At 43.0% G+C, this 13,194-nt stretch overlaps 1 protein-coding gene across 3 annotated transcripts in view; it reads right to left on the bottom strand.

Annotated features, from left to right (window-relative positions):
• Positions 1 to 13,194, bottom strand: part of pknox2 (pbx/knotted 1 homeobox 2) — a 94,797-nt gene that overhangs the window by 69,615 nt on the left and 11,988 nt on the right. For all 3 annotated transcript variants that reach the window (XM_080779807.1, XM_080779809.1, XM_080779808.1), the window contains exon 2: positions 1,614 to 1,702. The gene's annotated coding sequence lies outside the window, so the exon portion shown is untranslated. The remainder of the gene's footprint in view (positions 1 to 1,613; positions 1,703 to 13,194) is intronic.

Below are 13,194 nucleotides of genomic sequence, written 5' to 3'. Positions count from 1 at the left end.
GTCTATTTGGCACAAAAATAAAATTCCTTTTGAATAAAACAAAAAAAGAGGCTCTGTGTATAGCACCAAAAGCCATCGTGAAATTATCATTTGGGGAGATGTGGAGAAGAGGCTTAAATGATTGAAGTGGTTGTTTTGTGTCGACTGACTGAAATGCAGCAGGGGATGGGAGATCATTAAATGTGATTCTGACAGGGCAACATGTTCGTAGTGTGAATTACATTTGATTATGTGCTCTTAAAATGTTATCACAGAGTGATGTGATTATTAGCTCCCAGAGAAGCAGATTAACTTCAGCAGATAGTTTGTGAATGTAGCAGTATGTGTGTATTTATGATTCAACCACACCTAAATTCCATGCATGTAATCCCATGGGAAATTTACACAAACCACACACATATCCATCTGACTCAAGCTGAGACTGAACTTCCGAACTGTAGTCTAATTTAGTTTCATTGTCAAGTAGAATAGTGTCATTTTCAAAACAGATTATAACTGATTCCTAGATTTACTATCCTATAGGTAGGTATGCAACTTTGACAGCACTGAGCAACAGCGCAGCCATCATCGGCATGGGGACTGGCTATCCGAAGTTCTGAATGACGGCATTATGTGGTTATCACATACGCTGTCCAAAGTTCAGACATTGGATAGAGCATGCTATGTTTCAGTTAATTGACTTGGTGTGCCTCAAGCCAGCGTCTGTTGGCACACCTGTGACCTGCCTTCTTTTCAAGCAGGGGTCTTCAACAGGGGGTCCCGGGACCCCTAAGGGGTCCTCAGAGTTACAGGGGGGCCACCAAATATTTTGTATTTGAACATCCCTATTCTGAGCACAACTTAATCTACAAGCTCGTTGTGAGCTCTATTTTCGGCAAAGAGGTTTGGTTAGGAGGGGGAAAAGAGCAGGCTAAGTACAGAGTGAAAGGTCAAGTTTACTATTATAATTATTATTATAGTAGGATGGTTAAATGTCTGAAAATACACAATCTAATAAATAAATAAATTCTGCATCGTGACTACGAAATGTGCAACCTCTCCTTCCTATTTTCAAGTTTGTCTCCCGTGGTTGGCACCTCCCCACTATTGGTGTGCGCTCCTACCTCTTTGTTTAAGAAAATACACATTAACATGATTCCAACATGATAGTGCTGTCAAACAAATCTATGAAGCTATGAAAAGGTTTAATCTGCAACACAATTTTATACAATATGTAGTAGGGGGTCCCTGCTTCATCTCTCTCTCAGCTAGGGTGGTCCTTGGCCTGAAAAACGTTTAAGTCCCCTGTTTTTAAGTGATGTCAAAAGTTGTGCATTTGTTGTAAAACCATCATTATGCGCAATATGCTGCAAAATCTTTGAGATAGCAAGAACCGAAGTTGCCGTGGTTGTTGCACCATCAAATGACATCCAGGGGCACAGGCCGCTGGCATAGCAGACTGGGCAATACATAAATGAATAAAAATCAACCAGGACAGTGTAGGGCATGTTTTATGTATATTTTGCTCTGGGAATAGCATACACAGTACACCTTATACAGAGGGGTTGGTTGATCGGCCAACTTTGATGATGGCACATGAAAACATAAGCTAAAAAGAATGGAATGGAACTTACAAGTTGTTTGCCCACAGCAGCAACGCAGCAGGATTGGATGGTAGTTGTCTGTCTGCTCCGTGGCCAGTGTCCAGTTGTCCACACAAACCCTGTTAACAAATGAAGACATTTTAGCAATGTAGTCTAAACAAGTAGGCCTACAGTATATCACATTTATCACAGATGTCCTCAATACATTAATTATACATTAATGAGGAAAATAAGTATATGGATACTCCGACTGAAACGTAAACCAAACACTGGAAGATTTAAAAAAATAAAAAAGTAGAGACATAGTGAGTAGACTTCTTACATACATGCATCTAATTACAGTAAGTTTCTTTTTCTTTTTTTTAAAGGTGTGAACAGAGAGCTTAGGGGCTTACTGTGACTCAAATTCCTTCGTGCATTTCGCTGGCCTGCTATTACTGAGCCACCCTGAGAGCTAGAAGTAGTGAGGAGTTATGGCGCACATGTAAAAGATTTAAGTTCAATCAAGCATTCAGGGCCGGACACCTGATCTTTCGCTTAAACCGTCTCCAGTCAGTGGGAGTGTTGCAGGGCCTCACAGTGGGCCCTATACCTCCAGCTATATCTGCTAACACAGAGGCTCTGAAGGGATGGTATTTATCCAGTACTGCACGGCTCAGTGGGGACTACTGTGTGTGTGTGTGTGTGTGTGTGTGTGTGTGTGTGTGTGTGTGGTAGGTAGGTAAAACCCAGGGCCTGGACTGTATAGAATGGCAGCTGTGACGATTACTTTCAATCATGAAAACAGGGTTTATGTCATGCTCTTCTCCGCAATGTTCACTCGAAATGAAAGTAGTGTCTAGGCTACTTTATCATACTACTACTGGTGGTGAAGCATATTAACTCCAGTCACAGAGATTTTCCAGCAGGACCTTGAGGTGACTAGACGTACTGTTTTGTACGTAATGTAAAAGTACAGCCCATTATGTTCCCGTGCAGTTAAAATATCGGTTTACCATTCTACGTTTTCCAAGCTTACAAAGAACTTCCCCCCTTTCCATTCATGTTAACCTCTATTTAAATCAGAAAACATCAGTCACGCATGGGAATTAAACTCTGATCTGTCTAAGAGAAATGCATGTTTGCAGCAGATCGAGGCGTAGATCAGGGTGCTGAAAGTCGCATGAAAGGACATTTAGGGCTATTCAAATATGTTTGTTGTTTAGGGTTCCCAAACATTTAAGCTCAAACCCCAAAAGAGAAATTAGATGTTGCAGACAGGATGCAGCAGACCGGAAAGGAGGATCAGGAGTGGATAAACGCCCGATCAAGGACACCAGGATAACTCCAAAATACCAAGAGTGCTCAGGGACAGAATCTCACTGCAGAGACAAAGACAAATAAGGCTAAGAGGCTAGCTCCTACAAATAAGGCTAAGAGCCCCAAACCCCAAACCCCAAATACCACTAAGTGAAGAAAGGCAAATTCCAGTTATCACAGATTCATCACAAACTGCGCTCTGCCCACAAGTAACGGGGCATGAACAGCTTAAACCTGGCCCTGCGATCGCATCCGATGAGCCTCAAAGTTACGTGCTAATCACCAAGAGGACAAAAGAAGTGATCCCTTAGTTGCCCGTGATGTCCAAGATCTTGACGACCCTGACCTTGTTGACAAATCCCCTGAAACTACTGCATCCAATGGACGATGCATGGGGGGGGCCGGACCCTACTACAACGAAGCTGAACGACAGTCCACGCCTGGTGCAGTCCATGCCACCAGTCCCTTATTCAGGACCAACAGTCATAGCTACAATTATAGCCGTGCAGAGCCTGTCCCCACTTCAACAGCCCTCAATAGACACTCAGGGGCAGTCTATTATAGCTCACATAAGCTCAGCCGAAAAAACTGACGCGCAAGAGTTGAAGAAATCAACGTTCCGTAGCCAAAGAATGGGAAGGCCTAAATCGCCTCCATCAACAACTGCATTCCTGATGGAGGCAGGGGGGACGATACCCATACAAGGAGCCGCGACAGGACCTCCCCCACTAAATTCCAAACAGAATGACAATCTACTCCAGATCCAAGTGTCCATCACCCTACGTTTCATCGTCCTGCTGACATCACCTGCTGCCACTGTCTGCTACAGCAGTCCAATCGCCGCGGCCAGCTCATGCTCGGTGCTAAAGACTCCATCAAACACAAAAGGAGGAATGAATTCCGATCGGCCGACATCCGTAGGTTTGCAACCTACAAGGCATGACCACACAGGGGTCATGCCCCTATTGCAGTCACGTCTCCTTGGTCAGACGAATCATCACCTCGAGATGTTGAGCTCTCCAACCGAGCCAGAAACAAAGTATTAGAGCCTCGGCCCAATGGTCCGAATCAGGGCCTTGTGCGCCTGACGAATGCAAATTCCTTGAGGGAGTTGTCTTTGATACACCAATGGGCTTACACTACCATGCTTAGGCAGTGGGCCATCAGCTTAATGTGGTGCCTCTGCAATTCCTTACAACAAGTGGCACCTCAGACCAGACTAGCAGGTCCCCAACCCCCGTAACTATCATCAGGAAGACAGCAAAAGGAAGAACGTAAAGTCCGTTACCGTGGATAGTTCAAATAGTGAATTTGAAAACATCGAATCCACTGGGGGACTGTTGCCACGGAAACGGATGATAGTGTGATGTCACAGCATGAAGTCATATCACCTTCATATGGTGTAGAGAATAGAAGCATTAGTGCAGCATTAGATCATTCATTAAGTATATAAGAAAGCACTAGAAAGGAGGTATCTAAAGACAGGCTTTAGACTCAAACTTGACAAGCTCTGTTCCCTCCCCAGATCCTTAAGCTATAAGGCCTCCCCAAATAGGAGCCCTTATAGACTTCTCCGACGGTTCCCTACAAATAATCTCAGTTACACGGTCTGCTGATGTAAAACTATTCAAATTCGTTTTTTGATTTAAACATGGAATTACTTTGAAAATATTTCAAAGTAATTCAATGTTTTAGGTTGTTGATAGATAAAGTGGTGAGTACTTGTGTCTCAACCTGTCGTTACCATTCAAATTCTGGCAGTCTAAAATGTATGCATTTTTATGATAGCAGAGAAGAGCCTTTGAATACAGGAAAAGGTATACGGCTTTTGAGATACTGCCTCTGTACAGCGTCCAAAGCAGCCACCCTAAGACCACAGGAGGCTTGGGATGAGAGCATTTCTTCGGTTTCTTTCAGCCACAAAGAAAACATTTTAGCCTCTCAGAAATCCCTAAGCTCCGAGGGCCCTTCCTCCCTTCTGCGCCATTCCTCTGTCCCACCTGGGAACCCGGAGTAGTGTCTCTCCTGCCTCCTCCAACCACAGTCTCTCCATGACCCCTACGGGACCTGGCCGCTCTTCCTGTTGACGTCAAAGTAAATTAGAGCGGGGCCACATGGCAAGGGGCTCCACCCAGGGGGCTGGAGGTCTAATCACCTTGTTCCTCGCAAAACCCACAGAGGAAGCATTAGCATTCCTGGTGCCGTGTACCAACCACTCTGCACCCGTGTAAGATATTATTTGTATGTACATGTGTACACACGCACGCACGCACACCCACACACACACACGTTTGTTCCATAATCCTAGACCAGGGCTTCCAGCACAGAAACAGGAGGTTATCAACAATGTATGACATTCAATTTATTCTCACCAAATGAGACAGACATTATACAGGAGGTTGATTTAACCAGTGTCCTGAAACTGGGGAAAACATTCAGATTCTGGCGAAAAATAGCTGATATTTAACACGGGGGGATAGACTCAAGTCAGCTCAAGTCAACAAAGAATATATAGAGTTTAAATGGTTGAATAATACACATAGCCTACCTGTACAGAGAAACAGACAGATTCTCACGCACCAACACATGCACACATTTCCATCTAACCCCACCCAGTACAATGAATCCTTCATTAAATCAAACAGTGGGAGGATGGGGCGCTTGGTTTGTTCTCAGGTTACATTTTCACTTTATTAATGCTGAAGGAATTGGACACGGTGAGTGCTGCTCCCATGACAAGTTGACGTTCCCCTTACACTTCTTTTTGTGGAGGAGGGGGGTGATTAATTGTCACTATGTGTGTGTGTACGACAATTTCTCTTGTCAATAATGGGATATGCTCGAGTGCCTTCAGCAAACCCAAGGAGACAATTGAGCTCATTTTGCTCATTAGATTTTTACTGTTGCAAATTTTAGTTTGTTGTTGCAGCATACTGTTTTAGAGCAGAGATAGAGGTGTTGAATATTCACCATTTATTCTTATTCCCTCAATCGTCTCTAATCACATGGAGAGACATGGCACGGTGTAACGGCTCCAGATGGACATCTTTAAGATTCCAAAGTCCTCCTCTTTTGGCAAGCAGGAGGTTCTGGGGTCAAGGTGTGAAGGGAGGACCAAAAGACTCATTTCCCACAATCCCTTGTCAGCCGTAGCCCCCCAGCTGTTCCAGGACTTCCATAACAACAGCTGCGCAGAGTGCTTTAGTGCTTCATGTTGCTATGACAACAGCAGGACCAATTCACATACACAGACTCGGTGCTAATAGGGAAAGTGACATTATGCCATAGTTTCATTTCCATAAAGCGCAACCATGGTTTTCGCCATGCTGAGACTCTGTGTGAAACATAAAAAGAAGCAAATAATTAATATTGCATACTAATGTACGTGGCTCGTTCACCCCGAACTTGGAGAAATCGCCCACGCCATCGGAAAGAGAAAAAAGGAAAGAAAAGAAAAACAAGCTCACACTTCAACAATATCCTTTGGCAATAGAATTAAGTCAATAAAATCTATGAATGTGTCCGGGCTAGTACAATAGAAGAACAACTTTTCATAGCCGGCAGCTGGATGTGCCACAGATCACTGTCTGGCAGGATGTACAACAATTAGAAACAATTCTCTTCTCCTGACAAACAGGATATCAGGTCACTCGGCCATCTTAACATCGGGAATTCAGCCGCTGTGGTGGATTTTCACACCATTGTACAAAGTCACACAGAGCCGACCATGCTGTAGTCAGGCTTCGCTTACTGTGTGCAAATGAATGTCTGGGAATTAGGCAACAAATGACAAGAAATCTTCACAAATTTAGTGCAAAGTCAAAGCACAGGAAAGAAATACAAAATCATTGTATTTATTAGTAGGCCTAAGTTATATATTGTTGCCGTCAGGCAGAAACCTATCTCCATATTTCAACTTTTTAAGGTTTTTCCACAGATGAATGGCCTATAGTCACAAGTGTCACACGGAAGGAAACTTCTATTTACACAATTTTAAAATGGTTTTTTTAACAAATAGAAAAGGACATTGGACATTGCCCCACAGCAACGATCTGAAAAGCCACTCAAAGTTCATGGTTGCGTGCGTGGTGGGGATCCATTTGTGCGTGTTTAACAGTTATTCTAAGCCCGGCACTTGGGACCGTCACTCGGTCAGCTCAGCGTTGACTTGGCGGTTTTACTGCTCGGTTTACACACCCGGAGTCTTGTGCCGGAAACAGCCGATCTACAAGCTCACGGCGCGTCGCGTCCTGGACACGCTGTGAGCTTGGAGATCGGCTGTTATCGGTGCGGCGCTCCGTCTCGCAATGAAGTATAAATCAGGCTTAAGGCTAACGACTACAGAGTTCCAAGGAATTACAAGGGCTTGGGATGACAATGGCAGGTATTCCCATAGGAGTAACTGGACCCAGCATGGCGTCACAGCAGTTTTAAGCCCAGTGTTTAACGAGCATGCCGCTGATATTGGCAGCTGTGCCAGACAAAGCACAGGACACACATTTAACCTACACATACACGTATGCACAAACATGCAAATACGCATGCTATGGAAACGAGCACACCATCACGGCTATAGAGTTTCTATCAGAGGTTCTACACATTTACATAAACACACACACACACACACACGTGGGTGAGAGTGAGCTTGTGTGTGTGTACACGCGTCCACACTCTCACCCACAAATGCAGGCTTGCACGCACACACAAGAAAAAAACAATTTGAATGACTATTCAAATTGTGCGGACATCTTTTAGGACAGCAATTGTTTTAGGACAGCAATTTTGTTTATTCTTTTTAATAAGTTGGCCTTTTTAACCCTAAGCATTAAACCGTAAATAGTCGATCTATAAGCTCACAATACATCAGTGTTGTGAGCTTGTAGATCTGCAATTTTCGGTGCACGACCGAAGCAACTTAAGTATAAGTCAAGCTCAAGCAACTCTGACCGACCCTAAACCTAACCTCTAAAAGCCTAATCATTAAGCCTGACACCAAGCCTAACTCTAAACATCATGTTGAACCATAAAACCACCACATTTCTGTTGTGAGGGCCAGGGGAGATTCGACAATACTTTATACTTGGGGACACTTGACCCTCAAAACAAGTGTAGTAAAACAAGTAGACCTACCCCCCCCCCCCCCCACACACACACACACACACAATCTAGCCAGCTTCAAACTTCACTTTGTTACCGGACACTCTTCCTTTGAGTTTGTTTCTGTGTCGTACAGTCAGGCTGGTTTTCCCAACATTGATTCTTCTTCGCTGTCTGCCAGAACAGGATAGCGCCTCATGAGGGACAGCTAAACAGGAATCTACCGCTAAAAATATCCCCAGTCTGATGAGTCAGAGTGGACAGCACAAACAAATCTTTTCATTTTTTATGCCTAGAAAGGTTGAACGTACAGTAAAGCCGTAATGAACAGCTATGGTAACTATTATTTTATGTGAAATAATTAAGAGCTTCCGGTGGGGTTTTCATTTTAGTTAATAGAGAAGTAAAAAAGAGAAATAGAAGTGTGGCCTAGTATTCAGATGGAATGGTATGTTGTTCTTGTTCTGAAAATCCTCTTTTTAACACCAATTTGCTTTTGCTATAGCAGGCAGAACGATCTCCCACTCTGATGAAATTGGGATAATATTTTGCATACATATGAACCCATATATCTCTGTATTCAGTGCAGTAATTCAATTTCAGTGCAACTTCTCAAATGCAATAAAACTAAAAGGAGCTAACAAGCTACTGCACATAGCTTGCATCATGTGAACCATGCTTTTCAGGCCCCTTGGGTCGGGTGAGGCCTTATACTCATATGCTCTTTCACTTATATGAGCCACAGAAGACGCAATCCCAGGACTACACATACCGTTGCTACAAAACCAGCAAAATACAGTATACTGCATCACAATTCTGAGGGCAAACGTTCAGCAACAATTCTAGATCTACAAGCTCATTGCATTGGCTAGAGATCTTTGGGGGTGAAGATATTTAGTGTAGAGCGAGTATAGACTAGCTGAGCCCTATAGGGTGACTCCTGTCAACTACTGTAAGTATTTTATTTACCTTTATTTAATCAGGGCAGACGATTGAGAGCATGCTCTCTTTTGCACAACATGATCACACATACAAAACAACAAATTACACAATTTGACATAAGGTGAAATTAAATATAGATAGATGAGCAATGTTAAAAAGAACATATACCGGTAATGCTAATACACTGGGGCTACAAAAAACAAGTACAGTCACTATGTGTTGCATCCTCAAGTAGTGCCAAAGAACAAGATTCCTATACAGGATCACCTCACTGGTCAACAAAAACACCTTGAAGACCCTAACAGGAGCCCTCGTACAAGGACTATGCATGCACCTCCTGGTACCACAGCACCTCTCTCTAAGGCACTTAAAACAAGGCTCCAGACATCCCAAAACAAACTGGTCAGACTACTACTTGGCCTCACTTCCCAAACCCACCTCACCCCTGCCCACTTTGACAAGCTAGAATGGCTTAGGGTTGACGACAGAGTACAGCATCTTGCAATGGGTCTGCAACCCAGATTCGGAACAAACAAGGGACTAAATTTATTTCGCTCCTATGCCACCAAAATGTGGAACGCCCTACCAACAGTCATTAAGACATGCGGAAATTGGGAATCCCTTGACTCCTTCAAAACCGCTCTCAAAGGGCACCTACGGACGGCCGCAATTCGAAACGGCCCCCGTAAAATCTGAATCCCCCACCCACCCCTTTTCCCCCTCACTGTATGTTTTTTTCCCCTTTTTACCTCCTATGATGATTTCCTGTTTTGACTATATACTGTAGTTGTGTATATTCGTACGTCTCTAAATATTTAGATGAATTGAAAATGGTGGGCCCTATTATAAACAAGTGTAATGCTTTATGGTGTCGTCCACTCACAGTTAACAGTTTTTGTATTGAGTTGTACTTGAAATGTACTGTAATTCTGCAAATTGTTAATAAATCAATCATTCAAGTGCCTTCATTTTTTTTTTTTTTAAACATATTTTTATTCATTTTCTTTACAGTACACATAAGTATTTTCAACAATTGACATATATTTCCCCCCCCCCCCACATCCCCCTGGCAGCACAAATACAAACAAAATCTTATCACAAAATGATTTGACAATAATAAATACAAAAATTAATCTATAGAGACCAGTTTGTCCATTTTCAGAGAGTCCTGGATTTACAGACGGTACAATTAATTTTACAGTAGAGTTTAAGTGGTTGTGGTTAAATCCACTCTGCTAGAAATCATGTATCATTTTTTTATTGTTTTTTTTATTCAAACAGAGCTAAGTTTTATATTAGCTTATTTGGTAGTGGCCATCTGTTAAGCTAGCAGATGAGGAATGTGGGAGTGAGTTTAATCGTTGCTAGTATAAATAACATGGGTGACATGGTCAATACTGACACAGAATGTATAAATATTATATAGATTGTGTAATATACATGATGTACATGTACATTACAGTTCATGCCTATTACTATTATATAGTAGTATATTATATGCTGCTTTATAACAGTCTCATATACCATTGTCTTTCTCATGAAATTCATGAGAAAGACAATGGTATATGAGACTGGTATATTCATGACATCTGACTGCCTGTATATTTAATATATATATATTTCTTCAATCTACTAGTAGGAACCTTTGATTATCCTGCTTTCCATTGCTCCTCGTTAGCTACATTCTTCTTCCCCTTTCCTGAAAACTTCAAATGATGGAGAATGTCACGCACCTGTAAACCTGTGATGTGACAATAAAGCTGATTCTGACATTAACCCTGGACATTAACCCCCTGACCCAGAATTCACACTCCATTCGCCTTTCAATGCTACCGCCCTACTGTACATGCAAACACACACGCACGCACGCACGCACGCATGCACGCACGCATGCACGCACGCGCTCCTTTGTACATCTTCATAGTCAAAGGGAGGGGCGGAACTGACCATGAATTATCATCAGATTATCATCAAATTTCTGCCATATTGCCTTGACAACTGCAGCTGTCTAGAGAATAGTGATCAACCCACGCTGGGGAGAAACACAAAGCAAATAAAACATCTACCTGGAATTTCTCCAATAACAGAAACGAGCAGTTCATGCTGTTTATGACCCGCGGGCGTCAGTATACACCAATGTCATTGGTTATCTCTCTGTGCTGAGCCAGAGGCGAGGGGAGTGTGTGTGTGTGTGTGTGGGGGGGGGGGGGACGGACGGACAACAATGGACATGGTTAAGAAAGGTCATGGCAGTGGAGAGAGTGAGGAATTCCCCATCAGTGTCTGAAGTGGAGCTAACCTTGTTGTTTTTTTATTCCCCGACTGACTGTCCCCTCCCGCCGGCGAGCGCAAAGGAAAAAAAGTTAACCCCTTCACCATCACGCAGGAGATATCTTCTCTTCTCTCTGAGTCTGGTTTCAACCGTTATTTCTTTAGAAGACAATTAACGCATTTTGTTTTATATTTGTATATTTGTTGAATGTTGGCCCAGAATACGGCCGGTATCTCGGGTTCAATTGGTTAAGACTATAGAACTGAGAGGATGGTTACTGCTCCGTAAACGCTGCTATTCATTTTCACACATTACGAAGGCCTAAAACCTAATTCACAATTCCTCAAGTGCATTTACAGAATGTTTAAAGACACTACACACTTTCTATCCCAGGAAAAAGTGTCTTTAATGGAGTGTTTGAAAACTGAGATGCGTTCTGCCATCTGTATTGAATATCCGTGGCAGTTTATAAATACCACTGACGCAGAGGGAACAGGGAAGGCAGCGAGTCGGTTTGTGAGAGGAAGAGGCTTGTTTGTACAGACACACTCGCAGGCGTACAATGTCATACTGCTGGACATACAAGTACATATACTGTGGGTTACATGATAAAAAGACACACACACGTACGTTTACAGGGAAACAAATGTAACAGGGTTTACAGTTCATGGGCACCTTCTCCTCCACACAGACAAACTGCCTATAACAGCCGCAACAGAGCAATGTTTGGCAAGTCATTTGGCTTTGCTCTTTGTCATGTCAGCTATTATCAGGCCACTCGTGGTCAGTTTATATATATGTATATATATATATTTATGAGTGAAAAATCTACATCTGTACACAAAGTTTGTTATGATTCTAAGTAACGGTTGGTACTTACTGCATGTAGCGCGCGCACGCGCACACACACACACACACACACACACACACACACACACACACACACACACACACACACACACACACACACACACACACACACACACACACACACACACACACACACACACACACACACACACACACACACACACACACACACACACACACACACACACACACAAAACTGGAAATAAAGAGGCAGGTGTATGTCATCTCTCTTCTTCACTGGCTTACTAACAGGACACGCAGATTAACTTCTTCCAGCCTCTGGCCCCAAATGTATCCGTTAAGACTAAACAAACAAATATGGCCCCCAATCAGAACTCTCGCGTTTCAAAACCCATTTGCACCATACTGACACCACAGCAATGCCCAGGCTCATGCCAACTAAGGGAAACGGCCATGCACGGCCCGCAGAGGGGTTTGGAGACCTTGACCACATTGCCAGCTGGCAGCAGTTGCGGCCAGTGCAGAAGAGCTTCTTTCCTCGCCCAGCGAGGGTCTGGTCGTGTAACTGCAGACAGACATGGCAGAGAACCTCCACCATGCTGTTGCTTTTACACCAACCCTGGCTCGATCGCCAGCTGTTTACAATTCACTTTCAGCGCAGGGCCATCATCACCCTTTGGAGATGAAACTTTATAAATACATCCCATAATCCCATCCACACTGCACTAGTCATCGCTCAGGTATCTGATGGCTGATAGATTAATAACACCATCCTACCACACTGGATATATCCGCCTTCTGTCATTAATCTTTCCATTCCCACACAACAATATGCAGGAAAAACAATTGCATATTTTGGATATAGTTTGAATGGTGATTATTTAATCTGATTATTATTTTGTATCGTTTGACAGCCCTACTATACTGTATTCTGTAAATTATGTATGTTCTGCTCTTTTATTCTGAGAAAATTAAATAAAACATGTTTATGGACGGTTGCTTTCCAACAAGGTTGCCAGTGATCTGTGTAGGACATTAAGGGCAATACAATAAATATAAAATAGATAACTAAATATCCAAGTTATATAGAGCCTTCAAATGCATTATTGTTGCCATTCAGTAAAAGGTAAACGGCTCCTAGTAGGTGATGACAACTCCCACTCTTCTAGT

The sequence above is a fragment of the Protomyctophum bolini genome, assembly GCF_963924005.1.
Source record: "Protomyctophum bolini genome assembly, chromosome: 13".
NCBI lineage: Eukaryota > Metazoa > Chordata > Actinopteri > Myctophiformes > Myctophidae > Protomyctophum > Protomyctophum bolini.
This window is presented reverse-complemented; position numbering and strand designations above follow the sequence as displayed.